Source organism: Oryctolagus cuniculus, chromosome 16, assembly GCF_964237555.1.
Source record: "Oryctolagus cuniculus chromosome 16, mOryCun1.1, whole genome shotgun sequence".
Lineage (NCBI taxonomy): Eukaryota > Metazoa > Chordata > Mammalia > Lagomorpha > Leporidae > Oryctolagus > Oryctolagus cuniculus.
The window spans coordinates 60,604,864-60,631,201 of record NC_091447.1 but is presented as its reverse complement, the minus strand read 5'-3'; the positions used below and the strand labels follow the sequence as shown (position 1 = coordinate 60,631,201).

General features: G+C 58.4%; 1 long non-coding RNA gene and 1 pseudogene across 4 annotated transcripts in view; one reads left to right on the top strand and one right to left on the bottom strand.

The window, feature by feature from the left end:
• The window catches only part of MLLT1 (MLLT1 super elongation complex subunit), a 66,545-nt gene that overhangs the window by 13,331 nt on the left and 26,876 nt on the right, over positions 1-26,338 (top strand). For all 4 annotated transcript variants that reach the window (XR_007917999.2, XR_007918000.2, XR_007917997.2 and 1 more), the window contains one exon: positions 10,860-10,942. This is a non-coding gene — a long non-coding RNA (MLLT1 super elongation complex subunit). The remainder of the gene's footprint in view (positions 1-10,859; positions 10,943-26,338) is intronic.
• On the bottom strand, positions 4,458-8,439 carry LOC127490156 (synaptophysin-like protein 1 pseudogene; annotated as a pseudogene).

Genomic DNA, 26,338 nt, shown 5'->3' with positions numbered 1-26,338 from the left:
CCCCACCAGGGGCGGGGGAGCCTCCTCCTTGCACTGTCTCCAGCCCTGCCTCTGGGAGCTACACTTGACGTTGTTAAGGCGGATGAAGGATAACAAGGCCTTCGCGCCCAGGTTGCAGGCCGACCCCAACATTTGCTTCTGGGCTCTGCCTGCCGCTCTCAGCTTGATTTGGATGCTCGGATTCCCTTCCCTCTTCTGGGTTCCAAATCCTGACCCAAGGTCACACCAGGTCAGGTGGGTTCCTTGACCGTGTCCCTGTTTTAATTTGCTCATGTTTGGGCTGTGACTTTGCAATACCCATTTTTGTAGGTTGTCCTCATCACACTTTCCTCCTCTTGTTTCTGTTTCTGTTTTTTTTCTTTTTTCCCATCCTTGTGCTCATTTTGTTTAATCTGTGGAGTTGTTTTTGTTTTGCTGTTAAACTTACTTGAGAAGCAGACAGAGCACCGCTATCTGTTGGCTCATTCCCCAGTGACTGCAATGGCTGGGGCTGGGCCAGGCCAGAGCCTGGAGCTGGGAGTCCAGTCCAGGTCCCCAGGCGGGTGGTGGGGACTCGGCTACTTGAGCCGTCACTGCCACCTGAGGCTGGGTGTTGGTTCCTGTCGTTCCCCTGAGTAGCGCCATCTGCTCTTGTCTGCGCCAGTCTTCTCCATCAGGCCTGCGTCCCCTTGAGCCATCTCCTTAGCCGCCCCCCTGGGCCTTTGCTTTACTCTTCTCCTGGAGGGCTTTATTTCTTCCTCTTTTCCTTGGTTTATTTTCTCCTTTTAGTAGAGTGATTTCTCAGTTAATATCCCAGGAGATTAATTACTTAAGACCTCCCCTAAGGAACGTTGGTAAGCTCATTGACTCCTAGCATGCTTGGAAATGCCATTATTGTCTTCTCACGGGCGCAGTTGGACTGGGTGCAGCACTCTGGGTTTGAGCATCACTGTCGAGAGCTTTGAGGGTGTCGCTTCATTATCTTCTGAAAACTACGAGACTGCTGGGTCCCACCCTTCTGCAGGTGGCCTGTCTTCTCTAGAGCACTTAGGTTATTCGTTATTTTTGTTTTTATTTTATTTTATTCTTTTGACAGGCAGAGTTAGAGAGAGAGAGACAAAGAGAAAGGTCTTCCTTCCATTGGTTCACCCCCCAAATGGCCACTACAGCTAGTGCTGCACTGATCTGAAGCCAGGAGCCAGGTGCTTCCTCCTGGTCTCCCATGCGGGTGCAGGGCCCAAGGACCTGGCCCATCCTCCACTGCCCTCCCGGGCCACAGCAGAGAGCTGGCCTGGAAGAGGAGCAACCGGGACAGAACCCAGGGTGCTGGTGCCGCAGCCAGAGGATTAGCCTAGTGAGCCGCGGTGCTGGCCTATTTTTTTATTTTTAAAGGTTTATTTATTTATTTGAAAGGCATACTTAGAGAAGCACAGGCAAAGAGAGAGCGGTCTTCCAGCTGCTGGTTCACTCCCCAGATGGCCGCAATGGCCAGAGCTGTGCTGATCCAAAGCCAGGAGCCAGGAGCCTCTTCTGGGTCTCCCACGCAGGTGCAGGGGCCCAAGGCCTTGGGCCATCTTCTACTGCTTTCTCAGGCCATAGTAGAGAGTTGAATTAGAAGTGGAGCAGCTGGGACTGGAACTGGCATGCGGATGGGATGCCCCGCCCTCTATTGAATTTTAAAATCGCACATCCAATCAGCCCTGATGTCTGTGGGTTCTGCATCTGTGGATTCAGCCAACTGCAGATTGAAACAAAGTTTTTTAATTGCATCTGTACACAACAGAAACAAACCTTTTTCTGACAACACAACCGAGAGGATGTGAAGTGCGGGAGAACGCCTGCGATTCTGTGCGAACACCGCACCCTCTTCAGGGACTTGAGCCTCCCTGGAGACTGGTGTCGGGGCCCCGCCCTGAGTTTGTGATTCCTGAAAGCGCTCTCAGCTCTGGTCTCCCTGTGAAAGCGTCCAAGTCAGACCTTCTTGGACCTGATGACATGGACTCTTGTTTCCTTCTTTTTTTCTTTCTTTTTAAAATGTTTATTTGTTTATTTGAAAGGCAGAGTTAAAGAGAGGCAAAGGCAAAGAGAGAGAGAGAGAGAGAGATCTTTCACTCCCCAAATGGTTGCAAAGGCTGGAGCTGGGCTGATCTGAAGCCAGGAGTCAGGAGCCTCTTCCAGATCTCCCACGCAGGTGCAGGGGCCCAAGGACTTGGACCACCCTCTACTGCTTTCCCAGGCCACAGCAGAGCTGGATCAGAAGTGGAGCAGCTGGGACTTGAACCGGTGTCCATATGGGATGCCGGCACTGCAGTTAGCAACTTTACCTGCTCTGCCACTGCGCCGGCCTCCTTTTTGTTTATTTTATTTTGTTTTTTTTTTTTTTTTAAATCGGAATCACATTTATTTTCACAATATCAATGCTAAACTCAAGACAGCAACTTCATCAACTCTAAATGTTAAAAAGTAAAAGGTGATCTTAATTTGTGTGACCCTCTGAAAAGGGTCTGCAAACAAAACAAAACCAGTGGCCTGTTCTCTGCTCACAAGGAGACGAGGTCTCGACCTGCGCTCACACAGCGAGAGCAGCACAGGAGAGCAGACACGCCTCACCAGGAGCAGTGCCCCCCCCACACACACACGAAGGCCTCTAGGTGAACCGGGCTCTTTCTGCTGATGCGTGAGGGCGCTTCAAGACGTTCACGGGAAACACTCTGAATTCCTGCTAAACCACTGGAGTCGTGGAAGCTTATACCGCGTGTAAGAGAATCACTAAGTAAACTACACATCTGTTAGAAATCCCCAAGTCCCTGCTCCCAGCACAGTTTTAGTTCACATATCAAGTGCAGCAGGTCATCTAGAAATAGAGCATATACCCAGTTTTCGCCATTACATTTTTATAGCATGAACAGTGCTCAGATAGAAATTTTGAACTTGGCCCGCGCCGCGGCTCAGTAGGCTAATCCTCCGCCTGCGGCGCCGGCACACCGGGTTCTAGTCCCGGTCGGGGCGCCGGATTCTGTCCCGGTTGCCCCTCTTCCAGGCCAGCTCTCTGCTGTGGCCAGGGAGTGCAGTGGAGGATGGCCCAAGTGCTTGGGCCCTGCACCCCATGGGAGACCAGGAGAAGCACCTGGCTCCTGCCATCGGATCAGCGCAGTGCACCGGCCATGGCGGCCATTGGAGGGTGAACCAACGGCAAAGGAAGACCTTTCTCTCTGTCTCTCTCTCTCACTGTCCACTTTGCCTGTCAAAAAAAAAAAAAGAAAGAAAAAAGAAACTTTGAGCTCAGTATGTTTTTTCAAAATACAACTTACGTATTCTAGGTTTCCTTAAAGACAGGTCTCGGGCCCATGATCTGTACACACTCACAGTGGTCTGTGTCCCACATAACTTCATTCCTATTAAGATAATACAATTTTATGAATGAACATACACGTTAAGGCTTAAGGTGTAAACACTTTAGAAAGCAAACAACTTACTGCTCATTTAAAAAAGTGTATCATCTCATAATAGGCCCCTGAAGTTTAAAATTTACATGGGAGAATACATTGACATCTTACAATTCTTTTTTTTTTTTTTAATTTTATTTATTTGAAAGTCAGAGTTACACAGAGAGAGGAGAGGCGGAGAGGGAGAGGGAGAGGGAGAGGGAGAGGGAGAGGGAGGGAGGGAGGTCTTCCATCTGTTGGTTCACTCCCCAGATGTCCGCAACGACCGGAGCTGCACCGATCCACAGCCAGGAGCCAGGAGCTTCTTCTGGGTCTCCCACGCAGGTGCAGGGGCCCAAGGACTTGGCCATCTTCTACTGCTTTCCCAGGCCATAGCAGAGAGCTGGATCTGAAGAGAAGCAGCCAGGACTCGAACTGGCGCCCATACGGGATGCTGGCGCTTCAGGCCAGGGCTTTAACCCACTGCGCCACAGGGCTGGCCCCTACATCTTACATATCTTTTCTTTTCTTTTTTTCTTTTTTCTTTTTTTCTTTTTTTTTTTTTTTTTTTGACAGGCAGAGTTAGACAGTGAGAGAAAGACAGAGAAAGGTCTTCCTTCCGTTGGCTCACCCCCCAAATGGCCACCACGGCCGGCGCTGCACTGATCCAAAGCCAGGAGCCAGGTGCTCCCTCCTGGTCTCCCATGCGGGTGCAGGGCCCAAGGACCTGGGCCATCCTCCACTGCACTCCCGGGCCAAAGCAGAGAGCTGGACTGGAAGAGGGGCAACCGGGACAGAATCCGGCACCCCGACCGGGACTAGAACCTGGGGTTCCGGCGCCGCTAGGTGGAGGATTAGCCAAGTGAGCCGTGGCGCTGGCCTACATCTTACATTTCTAAGAAAGGCACAGGCTTTATGTAAAAAAGCAGCAAAATTTAAAACCCCAATGTACTGAAAAAGCCATTACTTTTATTAGAGACCAGTAATGCTTCTCAAGATGTCGGCAACAAGTCATGGCGAGACACATTTCCCACAGTGCTTTTCTCCCTTTAATTATATTCCAGCAGGAGGTGGGGCACCTCCTTGGCCGTGGGCAGTGGGAGTACTTGATGGACTGAGCAAACAGGTCTCCTTGTGTGCAAACCACGCATTTCCTCCCCAAAGTATCCTGTTCAGAAAGCCAAAGGTCACAGATCCGTTTAGGGATCCCGTACCAGTCACAGAACCAAAGTAACGCTGCACGTCCTGCTGTTTGCAAGGCACAAGTTCCTGGACAGTGTGGTGCCCAGTGAGTACTTTAATGTCCGTAAGAGCTTAGCCCAGGCCGAAGTGCCCACCAACCACGAAAGGTGGCAACAAGAGTGATGACAGAGCCGTGAGAAGCTTGGGACTATCTCGATAGATTCATGTAACTGACTTAGAGCAGAAGGGCAGCTGTGCAGTCCAGGAACACAAAGACTGCACACGTAACAGAACCGGGCCGAGGAGAGTAGTCTCCCCTGAGAACCTGGTGTCCCAGCTCACGCCACGCACGTTACACCTGGAGGTGCCTGAAATGATGCCTGGGTCACCCCACGTGGGTAACTAAGAGCAGCTGTGATAGGTTTATTCTCAGGAACTTGAAGAGGACAGTCCACCAGAACCTCTGTTCTGCCCTCGAAACCTCCGCAGGTGGCAAAGTGGAGATGGGGGCAGCCCCCTCGAGCGGCTCCTTGGGTGGGCTGCGCTTGACCTGGAAGGAGGGCGTCCCCTGCGGATAGCAGGGAGAAGGTCAGGATGGCGGGGCGGGGGAGGAGGGGACAGACGAGACCCCAGCAGCCGGCTCTGCTTATTGTTTTAAGACTGACTTATTTGAAAGGCAGAGAGAGCGTCCATCCACAGATTCACTCCCCAAGTGGTCACAGTGACCAGGGCTGGGCCAGGCTGAAGCAAGGGGACAGGGGCTCCATGCAGGTCTCCCATAGGGGTGCAGAGACCCCACTTGGGCCATCTGCTGCTGCTTGCCCAGCCGCGTTGACAGGGAGCTGGCTCAGAAACGGGGCTGCTGGGACTTGGAACCTGTGCACCCACGGCATCCCCTGGGATGCGAGTGACAGCTCAGCCTGCTACCCCAGTGTGGACCCGGTTCCTGTGCCATTTCTCTGTACCTAAGTCTCATCTGTAAGGTGGGAATAGTCGAGTCTGCCCTATGAAGTTCTAAGAGTGGACGCGTGTGTGTAGAGCGTCATGAGCAGTGCTTGGAACGCAGGAGCTGCCTGACAAGCGAGAGCTGCTCTCCGCCTTCGCCCAATCACTGCCTCATTCTCGACGTCGCACCTTTAAAAAAAAAATAGTTTATTTATTTGAAAGGCAGAGTTACAGAGAGGCAGAGAGAGAGAGGTCTTCCATCCGCTGGTTCACTCTAGATGGCCGCAACGGCCGGAGCTGTGCTTTTCCGAAGCCAGGAGCTCCCTCCGAGCCTCCCACACAGGTGCAGGGGCCCAAGCACTTGGCCATCTTCACTGCTCTCCCAGGCAGCTTTACCCAGCACGCCCCAGCCCCCGCCCCTGCCCCGCTTCCCTCTTTCTTTCCCGTTCTCTTGCTGTCTCCAAGTTGCTTCCTTGAGCCCTTCCTTCCTTAGGGACTGTGTTTAGGGCAGGGCAGGATAGCTCCTGTTACCTGTAGGCTCAGGGTGCCTAGCAAGGGGGGGAGGACCCTCAGGGCTGCTGCTCCCAGAATAGTCTTTCCGTTTCTCCTTGTTATTTATTGTTGGTAGGCGGGGTAACAAAGTGAGATGGGGGGGGAGGGGTTGATTGATTGATTGATGGATGGAGATTGCATCTGCTGGTTCACTTCCCAGCTGACCTCGGTCAGCTGATATTCCCTCACTGCTGCCTCCCCGGGTGCCTTAGCAGGAAGCCGGGATCTGAAGCAGAGCTGGGACTCGAACCAAGCAGATGTTGGATGTGGGCATCCCAAGTGGTGGCCTAACTGTTAGGCCGAACACCTGCCCTGGCTGCATTTTTAAGTCACAGCTTCACTGAGAGAAAATGCGTACACCAAACCAGTCAGCCCTTTAACGTGCGAGGTTCTGCAGCCCTCACCACTGATCCTGTCGGCACGAGCAGTTCCAGCACCTCCCTGTCGCCCCAGAGAGAAGCCCCGGCCCACCATTAGCTTCCCTCCTGCCCCTGCCCTCGCTCTGCCCTGCCCCCCTCGTCCTGCTCTGGGCCCGGCTCATCCTCGGCCGGTTCTGCCTGCCGGAAGCTCCCTCTCTCTCTCTGCTCTGACCCCGGTGGGCATCAGCCTGGAAGGGGCACTCTCTCTGGAGCACACAGTCCGTCCCTCTTGGCCACCTCGGGAGAAGGCCAGCTGTGTGGGAGCCCCACGGGGAGACGGAGAAGCACAGCACAGGGTCCCTTTGCTGCGGGGTGGTCTGGTGGGGATGGTGAGATGTGACATCACCCTCAGCTTTGGAGAGAGGTGACCTGGAAGGCCAGCACTGAGGGCTGGGCTGGTGGGAGGAAATGGGCATGGAGTCGGATCTGTGGATGATATTCCAGGCCTCTGTCCTTGCCCGTGCTCTCCTGGGGGGGGGGGGGGGTGCAGGGAGAACAGGCCCCGCTTCCTCTGTGTGCCACCTCTTTCCTGCTTAGGTGCAGGGCAGGTTTCCGGCTTTCTGGTGCCTGCCAGGTGTGCAGCCTCTGCTGGAGAGCCCACTGCAGAGTGCCCCCTCCGTGGGGTTGAGCTGCTGTCATGCGGCAGGAGGGACCCCCCCCCCCCCGGCCAGACAGGACCGAGGGTCTGACCTGTGCCAGCCGGCAGAGACATGGCCAGGGCCCACTCAGCAGGGAAGCATTCCGCCCTGGAGTGCGGCAGGGCCTGTGGCTCGGAGGTGGGGGGCAGAGGTGGACAGAGTGACCTTTCCTGCAGTGGAGCGGTGCAGGGGGTGAAGGTGGGGCTCAGAGCTGTGGGCCTGGAGGAAGGCTCGCTGCGTCTGGATCGTGCGGCTCGAGGCTGGAGGTGACAAGGCGTCTTGTGGGCCGTGCAGAGGGCCGCAGTTGACCCTGAGGTCCGTGGGCAGGCCCTGGGGCACAGCTAGATGCAGATAAGTGTTCTGGCTGCCCGGGAGACTGGCGGGGTCTGGGCATGGCAGCCAGAGCAGCTGGAGGTGGACTTAATGGCACTTGGCAACAGGGACCTCAGTTCCTCGGGGCAGCTGGGGCCTGAGCTGTGGGGGAGGTGCAGCTATAGGAGGGGTGAGGGGAGCGACTTTTGGGGGGGGCACATCCAAGGTCCCCCTCCGTGTCCCGGGAAGAGGCTGTGGACAGATGTGGGCTGGGCAGCTCTCCCTGCAGGAGGGCTGCCCCTGCTCCCCTTTGCCTGAGGGCGGCGTCTCCCCGAGGAGTAAGCCACAGGGCAGGGTTCCTCGTGACCTGTTGTCCCAGCCCCTGGCACTGGCCGAGACCAGGGGCGGTACAGCGAATGAAGGAGTGGGTGCAGTCACTGCTTGGGTTCACCTGCAGCCCCTAATGGTGCCAAGTGTCCAGCAGGGGCAGCCGGGGACACTGGTGGCCTCCAGGGAGGCTGCACCGCAGTGGGGCCCGGGCCTGATTCAGGAGCATCACTCCCTCATCAGCGAGCCGGTCCTGCACCAGGCCCCTTCTCCCAGACCCTTGTGGCAGGCAGGGGGCTGAGCTGGGCTTTGAGGGAGGAGGGGGCCAAGGTGGGCTGGGAGAGAGGGGAGCGGGTAGGTGGAGGGAGCCTTGTGGATGGTGCCCTTGGCCCAGGCCAGCGCACACCCTGTGTGTCCGCACAGTTCCACTCTTGGTTTTGGCCCTGGAGGGCACTGGGCACTGCAGACCCCCTTGCTTGCCAAGTGGGTTTGGGTCGTTAGACAACCTGTACCAAGTTTTCAGCCTTTGCTTTTGTTTGTTTCAAGATTTATTTATTTGGAAGACGGAGTAAAGGAGAGAGGGAGAGACTGCCCGTCTGCTGGTTCACTCACCAGATGGCCACAGTGGCTGGGGCTGGAGCTCCAGCCGGTCTCCCGCATGGTGCAGGGGCTGCAGGATTCGGGCCTTCCCCCACCGCCTTCCCGGGTGCATTAGCAGGGAGCAGGGTCGGAAGTGGAGCAGCCGGGACTCAGCCGGTGCCCACGTGGGACCCCAGCATCGCAGGCGGCAGCTTAATGCACTGCACCACAGTGCTGGCTTCTGTTTTCTGTTTTTAAGAAAATCTTAGGGTTTTAATTTAAAAGTCGTGTTTCAGTAACTTTTCCAGCAATCTCTGGCCCACCTAAGAATGACCTGCTAGTGCGGATGCCTGGTGAAGCTCTGTCGGTTGGCGTTATGTTAGGTGAAGTAAGCCAGCCCCACACAGACAGTGCTTGGCCTCCCCGACATGTGGAGCGGAAATAGACTCCAGGACAGAATAGGACAGGACTGCCGGAAGGGGGAAGCAGAGGCGATGGCCAGAGGCGGGGCTCCAGCTGCAGGAGATCCCGAGTTTGGGAGACCTGTGTGGCCGGCTGCTGCTGCTGTACCATGTACTAAAATTGCTGATTGGGTAGGTGCTGTGTCAGACGCTCCTGGGGAAGACCAGCAAGGGAGGGCTGGAGGAGACCTGTGGGCGCTACTGAGTGGTCTGTGGTCCTGATGTAATGCTTTCGTGGGTGTGTGCGTCTCCCCTTGCCACTGGGACACAGGCACGGAACAGGGGCTCTTCATGTGCCAGTAGGGCCACTCAAGTGTTTAAGGAGCCGCAGGCAGCAGGCAGAGGTCGTGGCCTCTGCAGAGTGGGGCTTGGAGGCGGGCTTGCTTCTCCCTGGTCGGAGGGTTTCCCCTGATGGAGGTGGGACAGTGGTCCCTGGACGGCGGGACTGCGGGGGCCGACTTCCCGTGCTGATGCTGCGGTTCATTTCAGGCTTGTTTAGGGTTTTTTGTTGTTTTTAATCCCTGTGGTTCATGAGATGCTCTTCTTGGATGCTAAAGGAGAGCCCAGGGGGCTGGTGTCGTGGCACAGCGGGTGAAGCCGCTACCTCCAGTGCCAGCATCCCCGGGGGCTGGTTTGAGTCCCAGCTGCTCCACTTCCAGTCCAGCTCCCTACTAATGACCTGGGAAAACAGTGGAGGATGGCCCAAGTCCTTGGGCCCCTGCATCCACGTGGGAGACCTGGATGGAGCTCCTGGCTTCAGCCTGGCCCAGCCCCCGCCTTTTTGGCCATTTGGGGAGCGACCCAGTGGATGGAAGTTCTCCATCTCTCTCTCTCTCTCTCTCTCTCTCTCTCTAATGCTTTCAAATAAATAAATAAATCGGCCGGCACGCGGCTCATTAGGCTAATCCTCTGCCTGTTGCACCGGCATCCCAGGTTCTAGTCCTGGTTGGGGTGCCGGATTCTGTCCCGGCTGCTCCTCTTCCAGGCCAGCTCTCTGCTGTGGCCAGGGAGTGCAGTGGAGGATGGCCCAGGTCCTTGGGCCCTGCACCCCATGGGAGACCAGGAGAAGCACCTGGTTCCTGGCTTCGGATCGGTGCAGCGCGCCGGCCATAGCGGCCATTTGGGGGGTGAACCAACGGAAAAAGGAAGACCTTTCTCTCTCCCTTTCTCTCTCCCTCTCTCTCTCTCTTTCACTGTCTAACTCTGCCTGTCAAATAAAAATAAAAATTAAAAAATAAATAAGGGCCAGCGCTGCAGCTCAATAGGCTAATCCTCCGCCTTGCGGCACCGGCACATGGGGTTCTAGTCCCGGTCGGGGCGCCGGATTCTGTCCCGGTTGCCCCTCTTCCAGTCCAGCTCTCTGCTGTGGCCAGGGAGTGCAGTGGAGGATGGCCCAAGTGCTTGGGCCCTGCACCCCGTGGGAGACCAGGAGAAGCACCTGGCTCCTGGCTTTGGATCAGTGGGATGCGCCGGCCGCAGCATGCTGGTGGCAGCGGCCATTGGAGGGTGAACCAACGGCAAAGGAAGACCTTTCTCTCTGTCTCTCTCTCTCACTGTCCACTCTGCCTGTAAAAAAAATTTTTTTAAATAAAAATAAATAAATAAGTAAATTTTTTTTTAACAAAAATGAGAGCCCAGGAGGAGAGGCCCCGTGGAGACCATTCTCCATCGCCCGGCCTGTGTACTCCCTGCCCAGAGTGAGGGAGCGAGCCATGCCAGGATGGTGCCTGGAGGCTGCCCTCTGCCTGGAGCCTGGGCCCCTGTGCTCACGCCTCCCCCACGCCCTGGTGCCTGCTGCTCAGGAGGTGGAGGTTGTGTGGCTTCATGGCACGCTGCAGGGCAAGTGCCCTCTCGTGCTCTGCTGCGAGCCCCCACGGCGGCATCTCCCTGCTCCGGCCCTGCCCCTGCTGCTCCCGGGACCCTGTTTCTCTGGTGGCTTGGCCTCGGCAAGCTCCGCTCTGCTGGTCTGGGAGGCGGCAGAGGCCGCAGAGGGGCCGTGCGGGCGCTGAAGCTGACGATGCATTTCCCTTTCCTTCCCAGTGTGCAAGGAGCCCCCGTACAAGGTGGAGGAGTCGGGGTACGCTGGCTTCATCATGCCCATCGAGGTGCACTTCAGAAACAAGGTAGGCGCCTGCAGCGGCAGCGGCCACCACGCGGCGCTGAGGGGGAGAGCTGCCCGGGGTGCGGGGGTTGGGGGTGATTCCCGGGGAAACAGGTGGGCCCATGGCAGCCGGTGGGAGTGCATGGGTGCAGCTCCCCTGGGGAAGCGACCGGCCACATCCTGCCCAGGTCAGCGGCCCGCGGAATGTGTCACAGCAGTGCCCGCTGTGGGGCAGGCTGAGCTGGTCCCCGTGGCCCGCTGCTGCTTCTGCGTGGGAGGAGCTCTGAGTAGGGCTGAGGGGGAGGCAGGTGTGCACGAGAGGCGTCTGGGGAGAGCGGTCACGTGGGGACTTCAGCCGGTCTTGGGAGAGCAGAATCACGGGATAGGTGCATTTCGGTGCAGAGCTTTTCACCTGCACGTGTCGTTTCTCCGTGCACACTTTGAAGACTCCCTGTGTGCGGGGACTCCAGAAATTTTCACACCAGTGTGAACCTGGCTTTCACACCAGTGTGAACCTGGCTTTTAATCACATTTCCACGAACTCTCCAAAGTGCCCTCATATGCGTCAATGTTAATCAACTGATATTAGTTATTGTGTATTATATTAATTATATATTAATGAGGGTACTCTGGGTGAGGTTACGGTCAGGGGTTGTGACCATCCATCTCCAGCATCTAAGCTTTTTTTAAATTCCCCTACTAATTGAAACGGGAAAATCGCCTGCCTCTTCGCGCTCTCACGGGCGCCACCATGGGGCCGGTGGTGGCATTTCCCGGCTCAGGCTGGCGTGGCTGCAAGCGTGGCCTTCAGGAAGGAGGTCTTGCTGGGTGGCCTGCGGGTGCGCCCTGCTCCTTGTAGCGGTTCCGGGTCTGTGCCCTGGCCCGCCGGAGATGCGTGGCAGATGCGCCCGCGTTCTGCACTCTGCAGCCGGCACTCGGGCTGCCTCCCGGGAACCAGTGCATTTCAACCCGTGTGACTCAGCTAGCTCTCAAGGGAAAGGCCTCCCCGCGTGGGCTGAGTGGGGTTCACCAAAACCGGGCTCCTCCTGAGGGGTGTGTGGGATGGGGTCCCCCCGTGCACGGGGTGACCAGTCGCCATCCGGAGCAGGTGCCTGACTCGGATGTGCGGGGCGAGGCCCGGGGCAGGCGTGCCTCTCAGCAGCCTCCAGTGAGTGTGAAGGGAGGCCAGCAGGTGCGCATCTCAGGGGCCGCTGAGTCCAGCTGTGGAACCTGCTCGGCGGCCCTGGGCGGGGGTGTTGGGTGGGCGGGGGTGGGCGCTTCAGGCTCACTCTGGGCGGGCTGTGAGACTCGGGAGCAGGTCAGGCTCCAGGGCCGCCGAGGCTTGCGTGTCTGGCCCCTGACACACTGACCTTCCCCTCCCTGCACACACAGGCACCGGCGTCTGCTGCTCTGCCCGCTGCCCCCCAGCGCCCGCCCAGGGGCAGGGCCACTTACGCACGCGCGCTGATGTCTGAGCTGTTCTGGCTGTAGAATCCTTGCTGGCCGGAGAAGATTTCTTTTTCTTTTGATATCTGTTCATTTTATTAGAAAGGCAGAGTTACAGAGAGGCAGATCCTTTTGCTGGTTCACTCCCCAAGTGGCCACACAGCAAAGCAGGAGCCAGAAACTCCATCCGGGTCTCCTACGTGGGTGGCAGGGACCCAGCCACTGGGGCCCGCACCTGCCGCCTCCCAGGTGCATTAGAGAGCTGGATCAGAGGTGGAGAGCTGAGACCAGAACCAGGGTCCATATGGGATGGCAGCACTGCGTGTGGCCGCTTTACCCACGATGCCACAGCACCGGCCCTGAAAGGATGTCTCGAGGGTCGAGGGGGCGTTTGGCCCGGTGTTTCGCTTTTCGGTGTCCCACACTGGAATAAACTGTGCTTGACTTCAGCTCTGGCTGCTGCGTCGGTCCAGCTTCCTGCCGCTGTGCACCTGTGCAGCAGCAGCCGGTTCAAGTCTTTGGGTCCCTGCTACTCACGCGCAAGAAGACCTGTGGACTTCCAGGCTCCTGGCTTTGGCCTTCGATGACCCTGGCTGTTGCAGGCATTGGGAGTGAGCCAGTGGATGGAAGATGTCTCTCTGTCTCCATCTCTGTGTCTCTCTCCCTTTTCAAATAAAAAATTAGAAAAATAAAAAAGCGAGAAAAAAGGCCAGGTTCCTTGGGGTTTGTTTATTATCAGAGCAGTTCCTGCAGGGGCCACACATCTGGGACTGGCTTCTGCCCTGGGTCTGCTCTCGGAACGGCCGCGTCGCCTCTCGTGGGTCTGCTCTCGGAACGGCCGCGTCGTCTCTCGTGGGTCTGCTCTCGGAGTGGCCGCGTCGCCTCTCGTGGCTCTGCTCTCGGAATGGCCGCGTCGCCTCTCGTGGGTGTGCTCTCGGAATGGCCGCGTCGCCTCTCGTGGGTCTGCTCTCGGAGTGGCCGCGTCGTCTCTCGTGGGTGTGCTCTCGGAATGGCCGCGTCGCCTCTCGTGGGTCTGCTCTCGGAGTGGCCGCGTCGTCTCTCGTGGGTCTGCTCTCAAATGGCCGCGTCGCCTCTCGTGGGTGTGCTCTCGGAGTGGCCACGTCGCCTCTTGTGGGTGTGCTCTCGGAATGGCCGCGTCGCCTCTCGTGGGTCTGCTCTCGGAATGGCCGCATCGTCTCTCGTGGGTCTGCTCTCGGAGTGGCCACGTCGCCTCTCGTGGGTCTGCTCTCGGAATGGCCGCGTCGCCTCTCGTGGCTCTGCACTCGGAATGGCCGCGTCGTCTCTCGTGGGTCTGCTCTCGGAGTGGCCGCGTCGTCTCTCGTGGGTCTGCTCTCGGAGTGGCCGCATCGCCTCTCGTGGGTGTGCTCTCGGAGTGGCCGCGTCGTCTCTCGTGGCTCTGCTCTCAAATGGCCGCGTCGCCTCTCGTGGGTCTGCTCTTGGAGTGGCCACGTCGCCTCTTGTGGGTGTGCTCTCGGAATGGCCGCGTCGCCTCTCGTGGGTCTGCTCTCGGAATGGCCGCATCGTCTCTCGTGGGTCTGCTCTCGGAGTGGCCGCGTCGTCTCTTGTGGGTCTGCTCTCGGCATGGCCGCGTCGTCTCTCGTGGGTCTGCTCTCGGAGTGGCCGCGTTGCCTCTCGTGGGTCTGCTCTCGGAGTGGCCGCGTTGCCTCTCGTGGGTCTGCTCTCGGAGTGGCTGCGTTGTCTCTCGTGGCTCTGCTCTCGGAGTGGCCGCGTCGTCTCTCCCCGCACAGAGGCTCTGCATGCAGCTCACTGGGCGCTGTTGTCCATGCTGCTCGTTTGGCCCACGGAGCTCTAGGGAAGCAGCGAGCTGAGCCCCGCACACAGCCTGGAGGAAGGCGGTCACCCCGCTCTGGGTGCCCGGTCACCCGGGGTCGCGCAGTTGGTGGCGCCGTTTGTGGTTTCTGCTCACATCAGTGATTTCCTGGATGGTGCTTAGCCAGTGTTGTCGGAGAACGAGTTGGCTGCTTCAGAAGCTCTGTAAGGACCGGGCGGTCCTGGGACGGTGAGCGCCAGGAAACGCACGCACTTCCTTGGGGCTGGAGTTCTGAGAAACAGGCTCGCCGCGAGCCGGCTGTCTGGCGACTGTCTGCCCTTTCTCGACCTCGGCTGGGAACGTGCGCGCTGGGCGGCTCTCGTGCCTGCCGTTCTGTGCGTGTCTGGGAATGACTCAGGCCTGGAGCCGAGAAGGCTGAGGGGGGCGGACAGTGAGGGTCAGCTGGACACGGTTCGTCTGCTGTTTGGGGCCGGGCCCACTGGCCTGCTGCTGTCCGTCGTGTGGCTGGGAACAGTGTGTAGATGCACTGCTCTTGGGGGTTTGCACCTGCGGTGGGATCGCCGGCTCGCGTGGTGGTTTTCTGTTTCACTTTCCGCGTGGCTGCCCAGCTGTTCGAGTGTGGCGCCCACTTTCCACAGCCCCCCGGGTGCACGTGGGCCCACGTTTCTGCGTGTCCTCCGCTGGGCTGCTCCTCTGGTTTTCGGGGTCACAGCCATCGCCATCCTGCTGGGGGGTGCAGCGTCCCTGGAGGTTTTATTTGCGTTTGTTTAGGACCCAGGGTGTTCAGCCCCTTTTCCCGAGCTTGGTGCTGTCCCTCTTTAGAGAACTTTCTAGATAGTCCCTTGCCTGTGTCGGGAGCCGGCGTTGGTCTTCTCACTGTTGTGCTGTAGGAGTTCTTTTCATATTCTGGATATGAAACTCACAGTTGCGAGATTTGCACGAGTCCTTCTATTACAAAGCTTGTTTTTCCCTCCATAGTTGTCTTTTTAAAAATATGTATTTATTGGTGTTGGCGCTGTGGCATAGCGGGTAAAGCCACTGCCTGCAGTGCTGGCATCCTATATGGGCACCAGCTTGAGTCCCGGCTGCTCCACTTCCGATCCAGCTCTCTGCTATGGCCTGGGAAAGCAGTAGAGGATGGCCCAAGTCCTTGGGCCCCTGCACCCACGTGGGAGACAGGAAGAAGCTCCTGGCTTCAGATCGGTGCAGCTCTGGCCGTTGTGGCCGTCTGGGGAGTGAATCGGCAGATGGAAGACCTCTCTGCTTCTCCTCTTTCTGTGTAACTCTGACTTTCAAACAAACAAATAACTCTTTAAGAACATTTATTTATTTTTTTATTATTTGAAGGATACAGTGATAGACATTCCAGAGATTCCATCTATCTGCCCGTTCCCTCCCCAAATGCCTGCAGCAGCCAGAGCTGGGCCAGGCTGAGCCAGGAGCTCCGTCCAGGTCTCCCGTGTGGGTGCAGGGACCTCAGCGCTTAGGCCGTCACTGCTGCCTCCTGGCACAGTAGGGAGCTGACTCAGAAGCAAAGTAGCTGGGACTCAAACCAGGCACTGGGATGAGGGGTGCAGGCATCCAAGTGGCTGTTTGACCTCTGCGCCGCCACTCCGGCCCCTCCTGTTCTTGCTTCTGTGCCCTGGCGAGGACTCCAGTACCTCGTGGGGCAGCACTAGTGGACATGGCTTCCTGGTGTCCTGACCCTGCGGCAAGTTTTCAGCTTTTCACCGCCGAGTGCGGTGTCAGCTGTGAGGTTTCAGACGTGCCCTTTATCCGGTTAAGGAAGGCTCCTTTTGGAAGGAAGCACTCTGATTGTCTCTGACACCACAGCTCTGCAGTTTTGTGCAGACAGTACGTGTGAACATGAAAACTAGATGCTCCTGTCACGTTGGATCACAAGAGCCTGAGAGGCTCCTGTGTGAGGAACCCAGGCTGACAGCCAATCTTAAACCAGAGTGCCACTGCCACTCAGAAGTCACAGGTGGTTTTGTTTGTTTGTTTTTAAGATTTATTTATTTGAAAGGCAGAGTTACAGAGAAGGAGAGACAGAGTGCGGCATCTTCCATCTTCTGGTTCACTCCCCAGGTGGCTGCAGTGGCCGGAGCTGGCCCAGTCAGAAGCTGGGAGCTTGTTCTGCGTCTCCCACATGGGTGCAGGGGCCCAAGCGCTTGGGCGATATTGCACTGCTTTCCCAGGTGCATTAGCAGGGAGCTGGATCGGAAGTGGAGCAGCCGGGACTTGAACTGGCACCCATGTGGGATGCCGGCTCTGCACATGGCAGCCTTACCCACTACGCCACAGTGCCAGCCCCATCACAGAGGTCTTCAAAGCTCTGTGCCAGGACCGGGGGAGTGACCAGACATAATTTCTTATTATATCACATCATCTAATCCTCGTTTACAAATTTCTTCTTATCACAAACAGGTGTTGATTCTTGTCAGATGCTTTTCTGACTGTTGAGAACGCCGTGTGGGTTTTTCTTCCTTTTCTTCCCGTGCTGTGTTGATTGGACCACCCTTGTGTTCCTGGGGTGAATCCCCCTTGGCTGTGGGGCAGGATCTTCCAGTACTGTTGGTTTGCTCATGTTTTGATGAGGATCTTTCTGTCCGTATCTATGCCCCAAATGCCTGCAACAGCCAGGGCCAGGCCAGGACAAATTTGGGAGCTGGGAACTCCAGCCAGGTCTCCCTGGGTAGCAGGGACCCAAGTACCTGGGCCACCATCTGTTGTCTCCCAGGTGCAGTAACAGAAAGCTGGACTGGAAGTAGAGGTGGGACTTGAACAAGACCCTCTGATATGGGATGCCAGCATCCCAAGCAGGTGTCCTGACCCACGGCACCACAGCCATCCCCTGTGGAAGGTTTTCTTTCTTTCTTAAAGATTTATTTATTTATTTGAAAGGCAGAGTCACAGAGAGGCAGAGGCAGAGAGAGAGAGAGGTCTTTTGTCTGCTGGTTCACACCCCAACTGGCCACAACGGCTGGAGCTGCGCCGATCTGAAGCCAGGAGCTTCTTCCAGGTCTCCCACACAGGTGCAGGGGCCCAAGGACTTGGGCCATCTTCTACTGCTTTCCCAGGCCACAGCAGAGAGCTGGATTGGAAGTGGAGCAGCTGGGACTCCAGCTGGCACCCATATAGGATGCCAGCATTGTTTTACCCGCTATACCACATTGCTGGTCCCTTTTTTTTTTTTTTAAACAAAAAAGACTTATTTATTTATTTGAGAGGTAGAGATCTTCCGTCCGCAGGTTCACTCCCTAAATGGCCCCAACAGCTGGAGCTGGGCCAGACCGAAGCCAGGAACCAGATGCTTCTTGCAGGTCTCCCACGCAAGTGCAGGGCCCAGAGCTCCTGGGCCATCTTTCACTGCTTTCCCAGGCCTTCAGCAGGGAGCTGGGTCGAAACTGGAGCAGCGGACACTCAAACCCGTGCCGCAGGTGGATCCGTAACCTACTACGCCACAGCGCTGGCCCCAAGAGGTTTTCTTTTTTTCTCTTTTTAAAAATGTCTGATTTATCCATTTGAAGAGGAGAACAACAGAGACAGGAGAGAGAGAGAGAGAATGTACTTCCATCCACTGACCTATTCCCCAAATGGCCACAATAGCCAGGTCTGGGCCAGGCCAAAGCCAGGAGCAGGAACCGCATTCTGGTCTGTCATGTGAGTGGCGGGCCCCGAGCTCGTGGGCCGCCTTCTGCTGCCTTCCCAGCCACATCAGCAGGGCGCTGGGTCAGAAGCAGAGCGGCCAGGACTCGAACTGGCGCTCTGCCACAGGATGCGGCGTCGGAAGCTTACCCCGCTGCTCCGCCGTGCCGGCCCTCCCGGGAAGTTTGATTGCTGACACAGTCACTCGCTGGCTGCGGGCTGTGAAGGACGGACGCTTCCGGAGCCTGATCTGGCAGTTTGTTCCTAGGAGCGCGTCCGTTCCTTTTGCATTGTCTGGCTTGTGGGCACGTCCTTGGCGGTAGAGTTCTCTTGTAATTATTCCGGCTTTGGGAAGGTCGGCAGTTCCCACCTTCGTTTGATTTCGCCCCTCGTTTGCAGCCTGCCAGAGGTTTGTTGTCCCCATCTTGTGGCCCCCATTGTTGTCGTTTGGCCAGGGGAGCCCCCTCCGTCCGGCCCCGTCCATTTTGTCCCTGTGGGAGTCCTGTGCTCCCTCGTGTTCTCGCACTGCAGGCTCCCCTGCTCCCAGGAGCGCTCATGGGGACTGGGCACTGCTGTGTTTAGGTCCTGGTAAAACAGCTCGGAAGCGCACGTGTTGCCGTTGTGTGAATGTCACAGAGGACTTGCCCGCTGCACACTCAGGCTGTGTGGGGCCTGTGTTCCTGCGCCTGTGCTGAATGCCCAGCCCTGACACAGTGGTGCTTCTCTGTACAAACCTGGGGACAGGCAGAACACTGCAGGGAAGGCCACACCCGGCTCAGTGTGTGTGACACAGGGGACAGGCAGAGCACAGTGAAAGGCCACATCCGGCACAGTGTGTGTGACACAGGGACACACAGAGCACAGTGAAAGGCCACACCCGGCACAGTGTGTGTGACACAGGGGACAGGCAGAGCACAGTGAAAGGCCACATCCAGCACAGTGTGTGTGACACAGGGGACACAGAGCCACAGTGAAAGACCACATCCGGCACAGTGTGTGTGACACAGGGACACACAGAGCACAGTGAAAGGCCACATCCGGCACAGTGTGTGTGACACAGGGACACACAGAGCCACAGTGAAAGGCCACACCCGGCTCAGTGTGTGTGACACAGGGGACAGGCAGAGCACAGTGAAAGGCCACACCCGGCACAGTGTGTGTGACACAGGGACACACACAGCCACAGTGAAAGGCCACACCCAGCACAGTGTGTGTGACACAGGGGACACACAGAGCACAGTGAATGGCCACACCCGGCACAGTGTGTGTGACACAGGGGACACACAGAGCCACAGTGAAAGGCCACACCCGGCACAGTGTGTGTGACACAGGGACACACAGAGCCACAGTGAACGGCCACACCCGGCACAGTGTGTGTGACACAGGGACACACAGAGCACAGTGAAAGACCACACCCGGCACAGTGTGTGTGACACAGGGGACACACAGAGCCACAGTGAAAGGCCACACCCGGCACAGTGTGTGTGACACAGGGGACAGGCAGAGCACAGTGAAAGGCCACACCCGGCAGAGTGTGTGTGACACAGGGACACACAGAGCACAGTGAAAGGCCACACCCGGCACAGTGTGTGTGACACAGGGACACACAGAGCCACAGTGAAAGGCCACACCCAGCACAGTGTGTGTGACACAGGGGACAGGCAGAGCCACAGTGAATGGCCACACTGCACATCTGCGTGGAGCTCTCAGCGTGCAGGGGCTGGGCTGAAGCTGGGGATTCGATGTGGGTCTCCCAAGTGGGTGCGGGACCCGGTTCCTCGCGTCACTGCCGCCTCCAGGTGCACATTCGCGGGAAGCTGGGAAGCCGGAGTGGGAGCTCGAGCCCGGGTACTCTGAGGTGAGGTGTGGCCTCATAACTGCTGGGCCAAATGCCTGCCCCTAGATTTTTTTTCTTAAACTTCTTTATTCTAAGCTGACACGTCGTCACACGCTGACCTAGTTCTGCACACGGTGGTCAGAATCTCGGCCTCCCACCCCCACGTCTTTGGGGGCAGCCGCACGCGTGGTGCTGTCGTCTGTGGAGACGATGCCCCCTTCTGGACGCCCCGGAGGCCCCGCCCCAGGCCCTTCCTCAGGAGTTGTGCTGGTTGGCCCAGGGCGCGTCTTTGCCGTCGGGGGTTGTTTGTCGGCAGATCACGGGCAGCCTGGCGCGTGCTGGCGTCTATGTCCCCGTACTTTGGGGGAGCCGGGTGAAGCCTGCAGGGGTCTCCCTGACCCCTTCCCTCTGTCTCTCTTGAGACTCCCCGTCCCTCTGCTCTCTGCAGCGTGTGCTCGCTGGGCCACGGGGGCGCTCAGCGCCGTGACGGCTCTACGGGACCACCTCACTGACCCGGACGCTGGGCCACGTAGGGGATCCCCACAAGAACAGTGAGTCTTGACAAAGAGGGTTTCCCCCAAATATGTTGATCGCACTTGCTCGCACCCTTGGGTGCAGAGCCCTGCGTCCCGAGGACCGACTGCATTCCCTTGTCTGTCTAGCTCCGGTGTGCCTGGCAGCACGCCTGTGAGAATGGATTTCCCACCTGCATTGCAGGGCGGGGGCGGGCCTGCGCTGCTCTGGGGTCCAGCCTCGTGCTGTCCCGTTAGAGCAGGGTCTGGCTTGGTTGTGGGTGACAGCTGTCCCCCACGCCTCTGTCAGTGTGGCTGCACGGCGTGTTTGTAGTAACAGAGCTGCCGTCTTTCATGGGTCCCCTCCCTCTCCCAGGTGGTTATCATAGTGTGTGAGTGTGTGTGTGTGTGTGTCCCCTCCCTCTCCCAGGTGGTCATCATTATCTGTGTGTGTGTGTGTGTGTGTGTGTGTGTGTCTGTCCCGCCTCCCTCTCCCAGGTGGTCATCATTATCTGTGTGTGTGTGTGTGTCCCCTCCCTCTCCCAGGTGGTCATCATTATCTGTGTGTGTGTGTGTCTGTCCCGCCTCCCTCTCCCAGGTGGTCATCATTATCTGTGTGTGTGTGTGTCCCCTCCCTCTCCCAGGTGGTCATCATTATCTGTGTGTGTGTGTGTGTGTGTCTGTCCCGCCTCCCTCTCCCAGGTGGTTATCATTATGTGTGTGTCTGTCCCGTCCCCCCTCCCTCTCCCAGGTGGTTATCATTATCTCTCTGTGTGTGTGTGTGTGTGTGTGTGTGTGCGCGTGCGCGCGTCTGTCCCCCCTCCCTCTCCCAGGTGGCTATCATCATTTCTGTGTGTGTGTTGTTTTGTCCTGGGGGACACACCCTGGGTTGACATCCTGCAGTCAGGAGCAGTTGTGTCTCCCGTGTGCTGTCCCTTTGAAGCCAGCCCCTCCACTCCTCCACTGTTTCCCACCCCTGTGGCTTTTGCCTTGTCCAGATTGCCGTATAAATCGACAGGCAATGTGGAAGCCTTTATGTCAGTTTCTGTGACTAGTGAAACCCCCCCCCCATTCACACGTGCCGCTGCGTGGATGCGCTGTGTGTTTCTGGGTGTGGCCCCGTGGTGTGCAGAGTCCCAAGGCCTCGCTGTAGCTGTTCCAGTCGCTGCTGAAGGACATTTGGGTGGCTTCCAGCTCTGGGTGAAAACAAGTCAAGTTGCTGTAAACACAGGCACATAGGTTTTGGTGAGAGCGTTGGGGCTGCGGGATCTCACCGTGTCCGTGGGTTTTGGTGAGAGCGTTGGGGCTGCGGGATCTCGCCGTGTCCGTGGGTTTTGGTGAGAGCGTTGGGGCTGCGGGATCTCGCCGTGTCCGTGGGTTTTGGTGAGAGCGTAGGGGCTGCGGGATCTCGCCGTGTCCGTGGGTTTTGGTGAGAGCGTAGGGGCTGCGGGATCTCGCCGTGTCCGTGGGTTTTGGTGAGAGCGTAGGGGCTGCGGGATCTCGCCGTGTCCGTGGGTTTCGGTGAGAGCGTAGGGGCTGCGGGATCTCGCCGTGTCCGTGGGTTTTGGTGAGAGCGTAGGGGCTGCGGGATCTCGCCGTGTCCGTGGGTTTTGGTGAGAGCGTAGGGGCTGCGGGATCTCGCCGTGTCCGTGGGTTTTGGTGAGAGCGTTGGGGCTGCGGGATCTCGCCGTGTCCGTGGGTTTTGGTGAGAGCGCTGGGGCTGCGGGATCTCGCCGTGTCCGTGGGTTTTGGTGAGAGCGCTGGGGCTGCGGGATCTCGCCGTGTCCGTGGGTTTTGGTGAGAGCGCTGGGGCTGCGGGATCTCGCCGTGTCCGTGGGTTTTGGTCAAAGCGTTGAGGCTGCGGGATCTCGCCGTGTCCGTGGGTTTAGCTGCGGCACTTTCTACGGAGGCTGGGCTCCATAGCGCCCCGCAGCCAGAGCTCCTGTTGTCCCCGTCAGCGCCAGCTCTCACTCCAGTCAAAGGCTTCCTTCCTTTCTTTCCCCTCTTGGCTTTCTAAGGGGTGTGTAGCGGTATCCTTTCTCTTTTTTAAGGAAAGATTTTATCTATTTGTTTATTTGAAAGGCAGAAACAGATGGGAGAGTGCTCCCGTCTGCTGGTTCACTCCTCAAATGCCTGCAACAGCCAGGGCTGGGCCAGGCCCGAGCCAGGAGCCGGGAGCTCCACCGGGTCTCCCACGCAGAGGGCAGGGACCCAAGCACTCGCGCCCGCACCACGGCCTCCCAAGTGCGCATTCGCAGGAAGCTGGCGTCAGGAGCTGGGACTCAAACGCAGGCACTCTGCTACGGGATGTGGGCCCGTCTGGCCGCGTGACTGCCCCTGCTCTGCCGGAACAGCCTGAGGGAGGTATAATGCCTGCGACACGCAGCTCACCCGCGGCAGGCGTAGGGCTGGAGTGTGACGCAGTGTGTGGCGGTAAACCGCCGCCTCTGGTTCCAGAGTGGCCAGGTGTGCGGGCCGCTCTGTGTGTAGCTCTGAGGTGCCGCCGGCAGCCCTCCCGCCTCTGCCGTCCTCGCCAGCGCCTGTGCTCTCTCCTGGTCATGGGGCCTGGCGTCCCGGGGGCTTAGTTCTCTCCTGTGGGCCACTGGCGTGGAGCGGAGTGTCGCCCAGGGGCTTGTTTGCGGCTTATCTGGCTCCCGTGGGGCAGGGTCTGTGCCGAAAAGCTTCGTTACTGCAGTAGACGGCCTGCCAGCTGCCGTGAAGCGAGCACAGGCTGTGCAGTGTGGGGCAGGACCAGTGGCGGGATGCAGGCCCGGGAGGGCCCGCGGCGGGCAGGGGAGCCTGCAGGCGGGGCCGGGTGGGCGCCAGCAAGCAGAGGGGGCGCAGACAGAGCTCCGTGAGACCGCCTGCCCATGCTGTCCCCTCCTGAGAGGCGCACCTCTAACGGGGCCTTTGTGCCCTCAGCACTTGTCCTCACTCTCGAGTTTGAAGGATCATCTCTATACTTGGGGGACAGTTATTTTCCTGAGCGTGCGGAGCAAATCTTGTCCTGGGTGAGTGACCGCGCTTTAGTCTCTTACCTAGCGAAGGCATTAAGCGGGACAGCCAGGCTGTTGCTTTCTCACTGACAGGCTCCACTTCTGGCTCTGATGTCTAGTGTTGGAAAGCAGAGTGACCGAGAAGGAGAGACAGGCAGCCAGAGACCAGGGCTCCGGCTTGCTGCTCACCCCTCCAGTGCCCACACAGCCCTGCTGGGCCAGGCCAAAGCCAGGTTTGGGAACTCCATCCGGGGCTCCCACGTGGGCCCTCACAGCCGCCTCCTGGGGCCTGCGTGAGGAGGAAGCTGGAGGCAGGAGAGGAGCTGGGATTCCAGCAGAGGCAGCTGGATCGGGATGCAGGAATGCAGGCTGGCATCAGAGAAGGAGGGGCAGAGAGAGAGACTGTCCATCCATCCACTGGGTCACTCGCCACGTGGCCACAACGGTCAGGGCTGGGCCAGGCTGAAGCCAGGAGCCAGGAGCCAGGAGCTGCTTCTGGGCGTGGCAACCCATGACCTTGGGCCACCTTTCACTGTTTTCTCAGGTGCGCCAGCAGGGAGCTGGATTAGAAGTGGAGCAGCCAGGACACAACCCAGTGCCCGTGTGGGATGCCGGCACTGCAGGCCGGGGCTTTACCTGCTGTGCTACAAGTCCAGCCCCGATGCTTTTGGTTTTGTATCCAAAACCCTTTGCCAGGCCCAGGGCCACGCTGCCCTTTGACTGCCGCCTGTTGCCTGTGCTGACGGCGTGGGAAGATCGTAGCTAGTTGGGCACTGTTGTCATTTGTCTCTTGCAGTTGAGGGCCTAAAAATAAAAAAAATTTTTTTTTTTGATTGAGGCCAGCATTGTGGTGTAGCAAGTTAAGCAGCCGCTTGCAATGCCAGCATCCCGTACTGGAACTGGCAGTGTGAGTCCCAGCTGCTCTGCTGCCAACCCAGCTCCCTGCTACTATGCTTGGGAAAGCAGCAGAAGTCCTTGGGCCCCTGCCACCTGCATGGGAGACCGGATGGAGTTCCAGGCTCTGGCTTCAGCCTCGTCCTACCTTGGTCATTGGCAGTCATTTAGGGAGTGAACCAGCAGGTAAAGTTCTTGCTCTGTTTCCCTCTCTTTGTCTCTCTTCCTTTCAAATAATTAAAAAAAAAATTGTTAAGATTTATTTGTTTATTTTTTATTTTTTTTGACAGGCAGAGTGGACAGTGAGAGAGAGAGAGACAGAGAGAAAGGTCTTCCTTTGCCGTTGGTTCACCCTCCAATGGCCGCCGCGGCCGGCGCGCTGCAGCCGGCGCACCGCGCTGATCCGATGGCAGGAGCCAGGAGCCAGGTGCTTTTCCTGGTCTCCCATGGGGTGCAGGGCCCAAGCACCTGGGCCATCCTCCACTGCACTCCCTGGCCACAGCAGAGAGCTGGCCTGGAAGAGGGGCAACCGGGACAGAATCCGGCGCCCCGACCGGGACTAGAACCCGGTGTGCCGGCGCCGCTAGGCGGAGGATTAGCCTAGTGAGCCGCGGCGCCGGCCTAAGATTTATTTGAAAGGCAGAGCAACAGAGAGAGATCTTCCATCTGCTGGTTAACTCTCCAAATGGCCACAGCAGCCAGGGCGGGGCCAGACTAAAGCCAGGAGCGTCATTCAGGTCATTCAGGACCCCAACACTTGTTCCACAGCACTGGCCCTGAAAATAAATCTTAAATTTTTAAAAAAATTAAAATAAGGGATTGTTTTCTTTCTATTCTTCACTGGAGCTCTATTGATTTATTCACCAAACAAATACTTCCTAAGCCCAGGGACCAGTGAAGACCAGAGTGGGCATGGCCCGTTTCTCCTGGCCTTCCCGAACGGTCAGGCGGGAGCGAAGACACCACGGCTTTGTGAGACGGAGTCACGAGCTCTCCGAAGCCGGAGTGCCGGCGCTCTGGCTGCTTCTTGGGGGCCCAGCTGGAGACGGCTGGGAGAGTCTCCCTTAGCAGGGAGAGCGACGTCTGAGCAGGCGGCAGCCAGGCCAGAGGACAGGAGAGGGACAGCTGTGCAGAGGGCAGACCCAGGTGACAGGAGGGGCAGGCGGGTGGGCAGGGCCGTCCATCACTGCACGTCGGGAGCCGCTGAGCGTGCCAGGCAGGGAAGAAGTGATGGCGTCCGGCACTAGGCTCACCCCTCAGCCCTGGGGGCCCTCTGGCCTGTTGGCCTCAGAGTCCCCAGCGGGTGCCCGTTGCTCGTTGCTCTGGGAAGATCAGTCACATCACCTGGCTTCGTGACTCTGTGTCTTCCTCTCTCCCAGGAACAGCTCAGAAGCTGCCGAAGTGTTTTGTCTGGGTCAGGGGTTGATCTGGAAGCAGGGTTGGGGCCCGGGAGGCCCTCGTGGGAGTGGCTATAGGTCTGACCTGGGGGGTTGTGACACCCAAGGATTTGGGCCCGCAGGTTGTGTGGCTCGGGCTTGGGTGTGAGCAGGGAGGGAATGGTGCCTGATTGCTGCTGCCCCTCCTAAGGGTGCCCGCCACCCTGTCCAGCCTCCCTGATGGCTGTGTGGCCAGGCCGCTCCTCAGGCCCCTGAGCCCTGTGCTGGGTGAGCCACCCTGTCCAGCCTCCCTGATGGCTGTGTGGCCAGGCCGCTCCCCAGGCCCCTGAGCCCTGTGCTGGGTGAGCCACCCTGTCCAGCCTCCCTGATGGCTGTGTGGCCAGGCCGCTCCCCAGGCCCCTGAGCCCTGTGCTGGGTGAGCCACCCTGTCCAGCCTCCCTGATGGCTGTGTGGCCAGGCCGCTCCCCAGGCCCCTGAGCCCTGTGCTGGGTGAGCCACCCTGTCCAGCCTCCCTGATGGCTGTGTGGCCAGGCCGCTCCCCAGGCCCCTGAGCCCTGTGCTGGGTGAGCCACCCTGTCCAGCCTCCCTGATGGCTGTGTGGCCAGGCCGCTCCTCAGGCCCCTGAGCCCTGTGCCCAGGTGAGCCACCCGTTCCCTGCTCTGTGTGGCCAGGCCGCTCCCCAGGCCCCTGAGCCCTGTGCCGGGTGAGCCACCCGTTCCAGCTCCGTGTGGACCCGTGGACTCCAGCACAGCCGGTCTTGCTGCTCTGTTCCGAGTTCCTCGCCGAGGTCAGCAGCTGGCCTGAAGGCGTCATTTGGTGCACACTGACTTTCCCTGGGAATCCCCACAGGTCTGATCCCCCCTCTTCCAAGTGAA